The 5,054-nt window shown below is 37.9% G+C and overlaps 1 pseudogene; it reads left to right on the top strand.

Moving 5' to 3' along the window:
- The first annotated feature begins 4,599 nt into the window (after positions 1 to 4,599).
- On the top strand, positions 4,600 to 5,054 carry LOC142441448 (large ribosomal subunit protein eL22 pseudogene; annotated as a pseudogene).

The raw sequence follows: 5,054 nt of genomic DNA, 5'->3' as shown, positions 1-5,054 counted from the left end.
TTTACCAACACCAATTTTGAAGAGGCCATCTGCTTCACATTTAACGTATTGAGGGCCTTTGTTGAAAACCAATCGTCTGTATGCTGATATTTTTATTTCTTAGTTTTCAGTGCTGATCCATTGATCCGACTGTCTATCATTATATCAGTAGCAGGATGTTTTGACAACTGTGCCTGTATAATAGGTTCTGTGGTCAGTAGTGCAATGATACCTACCTTGTTTTTCTTCTTGAGAAGTTCTTTTCGTATCCTGGCCTTCTTCCCTTTCATTATGACATTAGTAATCAGTTTTCACATTTCTTTGAAGGATGATACTGGATTTTGGATCGGGATTGCATTGAATTTGTCAACTGCTTTAAGTAGTGTTGATAGTTTCATTATATCGAGTCTGCCGAATCACGAACACAGAATATACTTCCATTTGTTTAGATCCTTTTTGGTGACTTGTAGTAATGTTCTGTACTTCTTTGGTACCGGTTTTGTATTTGGTTATGTTTATTCATAGGTACATTGACTTATGTGTGGCTATTGTGAATGGTTCTGATCTCTTGATATCTTTTTCTCAGTTACCATCGCTGATATATTAGAACACAATTGATTTCTTCTCGTTATTTCTGTGTCCTGCTACTCTACCAAAATTTTCTATTTTTTCAACAGTTCTATTGTGAACCCGTTGGGAGCTGATACAGGTCTTACAACCATCCATAAATCAATTGTATCAAAATATCAAGCACAATTGCACATATATTGCCATCATCATTTTCAAATCATTTTCTTTGTATTTGAACCCTTGGTATCTGCTACCTTCTCTTCCCATGCTCCCACCCTCATGAACCCTTGATATATTATAAATTATTATTATTTTCATATTTTACACTGCTCACTGTCTCCCTTCACCCATATTTGTGTTGTTTATCCCCTTGGGAGGGTTGTTACACATATATCATTGTGATTGATTCTCTCTTTCTCCCTCTTCTCCCACAACCTTCCCCCTACCCTCATGGGATAACTACTCCCACTTATGTTACTGATGGGTTTATTTATCATGGATTCCATATGTTGAGAGCTGTGATCTATGTCAGTTTTCATGCTCTGGCCTAAGCGGATTTCTATGCTAAAACTGGGGTCATGATAGTGGAGGGTTCTTGTTAAGTTTGCTAGCAGTTTGTCGATTTTGTTGATTCTTTCAAAGAACCAACTTTTTGCTCTGTTGATTCTTTCCATTGTCTTCTGCTTTCCAGTTCATTTATCTCCACTCTAATTTTTATATCTTTTCTTTTGGTCTTAGAAGGATTATGTTGTTGGCTTTCTTCTATCTGTTGAAGGTGCTGAGTAAAGGTACCGACAATACCTTTTTCATGAGTGCATTTATTGCTGTAAATTTAATTATGATAACTGCCTTTGCTGTGCTGCATAGATTTGGGTATATTGTATTATCCTTCTCATTAGTTTCTAGGAACTTCTAATTTCCTCTCTCATTTTGGTTAATAGTAATTTGTTTTTAAGAAACATGTTATTTAGTCTCCAAGTATTTGTCTTTGTTTTTTCTATTATAAATTTCAAAATTATGGCATTGTGATCAGAGAAGGTGGTCTGAATTACCTCTAAGTGTTTGAATTTTCTCAAGCTTGACTTGTATCCCAGCATGTAGTCTATTTTCAAGAATGAACTTTGTGCATTGGAGAAGAACGTGTATTTTTTTATATTATTTGGAGAGTTCTCAAAATGTCTATTATGTTGAGTTGTTTGATTGTGTTATTCACCTCTTCAGTTGTGGAGTTTCTAACCTCTTGATCTATCTTTCTTTGAGAGCGGTGTATTAAAATCCCTGCTAGAATTGTTGATCAAGTGACTTCTCTGTTCATCTCTTTGTGAATTTGTTTGACAAATTTCAAAGATCTTTTGTTGGGCTCATATATGTTTATTATATTTATGGGTTCTTGGTCTACTGATCCCCTGAGCACTATGTAATGCCCACTCGTATCTCTCATGTCATGTAGCTTGAGGTCTCTTTTGTCCAAAATTAGTATTGCCACCCATGATTGTTTTTAATTGCCATTTGCTTGGTAAAATTTTCACTAACCTTTGATTTTTAGTCTATTTTTATCTGTGAGTTTGACATTTGTCGCTTGAAAGCAGAAGATTGATGGATTTTGTTGTCTAATCCAGTCTGCTACTCTTTGTTTTCTAATATGTGCATTCAAATGATTCACATTCAATGTAATTAAATATAAATGTTCTGTCATCTTATATTATTTGTGTTTAGTATTTTCCTCTTTACTCCTTTATTGGATGGTATCTGTATGTCTTCATATCTCCATCGTATCTATAATGTTTTCGTTATTATTTTCAGTGTGCTGGTTTCAGGGTGGTGTTATATCCTGTGGTGGTCTCATGTTTGACTGCTGCGGTTGGTTTTCTACCCATAAAGGATTGGAAAGTATTTTTTTGTAATGATAATTTTGTTTTTAAGAATCCTCTAAATTCCTTATACATGAAACTGTTAATACCTCCTTTAAAGTTGATGAAGAGCTTTGCTACATAAAGGATACTTGGACTGAAATTGTGTTCTTCATCTTTCAGAACACGTTGCTCCAGTTTCTTCTTTCCTGCATTGTCTCTGTTGATGTGCCTGAGCTCATTCTTCTCTGTTAAGCTTTATATGTGACTGCTTTTTAATCTCTAGCTGCTGTAATGATTCTCTCCTTTTCCCTGAAATTGGATAATTTGACTACTATATGTCTTAACATGTTTGGTGGTGGTGGGGTTAATCTAAATGGAATTGTCTCTGCTTCCTGAATGGTTACTCTGTCCTCCCTTGTAAAATTGTGGAAATTTTCTTCTAAGAATACCCTTATTATTTTAGCTGAAGGGTTATTTCTATTTTCCCGCTGCTGCAGGATCCCAATAATTCAAATATGGTTTCATTTCATGGAATCCCACATCCTCCTCAAACTTTCTTCAGATTCTTCTGCTTTTTTTTTGTTTGTTTGACAGTCACTCTCATTTGCTGAATTCTGCCTGCTTATCTTTGAGATCATTGATGTGGTTCTCCACCTCTGTCATTCCATTATCAATATCCTGTACTTTTCTAACGATTTCTGCTATGTATTTCCTTAACTCCTTGAATTCCCTTCAGTGTGAGGATTCCAGTATTTCTATTTCTCCATTTGTTTTCAGGATTGATCCTCTAATTTCCTGAGTGGCACTAAGTAATATTCCAAACACTCTTTCACTGGCAGTTCAAAGTTGCTTCTTCTGTGTAAACTGTCATGTTTGGGTCATCCTCCGGAATTGACTGTTTTTCCCCTCTCAATAGTTTACAGCAACTGCAAATGCTCGCTGTTGCTTGTGTGGCATCATGGGTGAGCTGATGATTGAGTGTTATCTTCTGGGATGTGTGTGGGAGTACTGGCTCTTTATTTTAAGAAAGGATTGCATAGATAGAGAGGAAGTGTCAGTTGGGAGCAAGGGATAATCAGAATTTAGGTGCTCTGGAGTAGGTTTTACATGTTGGTATTAATCATAGGAAGCTTATACTTAGGTATTGTAATTGTTAATGATTTGAAGAGTAGGGTATGGAAGATGCACTTTTTCTTGGTAAGTTAAAAGAGGTTGTGTGTTGCTGAGCAGGAAGAAACAGGTTCCAGGGGTGATCATGGTTGGGGTAACAGAGAAAGAGCTCCAATGAATTTACCAGAGCCCCTTATAGATCTTGTGTCTTTTTTAGGAAGATTGCATACATTCTGTTAATGCGCTTACTACAGTAGTTTCTTGTCCAGCTCAGAACTATCTGCTCCTTGCGTGTTGTTCTAGGGTTTAAATGTGTATTATAGTGGATGCCCTAGAGAGGAGGACCATCAGACTACAGTCTGCCTGTCCTGTAGTGAGAAAGCATCCAGGGAACCTGGAAATGCTGGGTTCCATTTCTACTGGCGTGTGAAGAACTCTGTGATTCTTTTCTCAAAACAAAATAAGAACACCTCCATCAACCTCCTAGAACCTGCTGGTGGTGGATTCCAAGAGCTCCTCTGTAACCCCATTGCTGAGACTCTCTCCAACTGGCTGGTTATATTCACCTGAAGATGTGAGCTGAGCTTGGCTAGCGATTATCACCAAGGGGTGCTTTGAATAGCCCAGCCACTTCCCCATGCTGGTGAGACACTGGTGTGGAGAGGAGGGGGGAAGTTGTGAGGGGGAAAGAAGAAGAAAACAAAAAAAGAAAGAAAAAAAGAAACAGGGAACTGTTGCTACTGCACCGATAAGGAAACAAAGCTCAAGAGGGAGCTATGAATAAGGACCAATAGCAGTGACAAGCACAGCTCTGTGTTATAACCAGCTAAAAGGAAGCCTGAGGTGCTGAAAGACCTGGTCTCATGTCTCAGGCCCCCAACACGACTACCTTGTCAGCAAATCTGGTGATCCCATAGTGAGCTGTTCACATGGGCATCAGTGCCGTCTTCCTGTACAACTCATCTGAAGGTGATTGTGAACAATTGAATTGTATGATTTGTGAATTATATACCAACAAAACTTTTAAGTTAAAAAAATAAAGATAACTGGTAGTGCGCAGACTTCCCTTTCTGCCTCCGCTGCCGCCATGGAACTTGTGAAAAAGCCTGTGGCTAAGGGTGGTTAAAAAAAAAAAAAGAAGCAGGTTCTGAAGTTCACGCTGGATTGCACCCACCCTGTAAAAGATGGAATCATGGACTCTACCAATTTTGAGCAGTTTATTCAGGAAAGAATCAAGGTGAATGGGAAAGCCCGTAACCTTGGGGGAGAAGTAACCCTTGAAAGAAGCAAGAGCAAGATTATGGTAACCTCTGAGGTGCCTTTCTCCAAAAGGTATTGGAGATATCTCACAAAAAATATTTGAAGAAGAATAATCTACGTGATTGGTTGCGTGTGGTGGCCAACAGCAAAGAAAGCTATGAATTACACTACTTCCAGATTAACCCGGATGAGGAAGAGGAGGAAGGTGAGGATTAAGTCTTCTTGGGAATATTTTGTATAAGCCCTTTAATAAAACTTGGGAACTAAAAACAAAAAAGATAA

Source organism: Tenrec ecaudatus, chromosome 2, assembly GCF_050624435.1.
Source record: "Tenrec ecaudatus isolate mTenEca1 chromosome 2, mTenEca1.hap1, whole genome shotgun sequence".
Lineage (NCBI taxonomy): Eukaryota > Metazoa > Chordata > Mammalia > Afrosoricida > Tenrecidae > Tenrec > Tenrec ecaudatus.
Note: the sequence above shows the minus strand (reverse complement) of the source record. Positions and strands in the feature narration are given on the sequence as shown.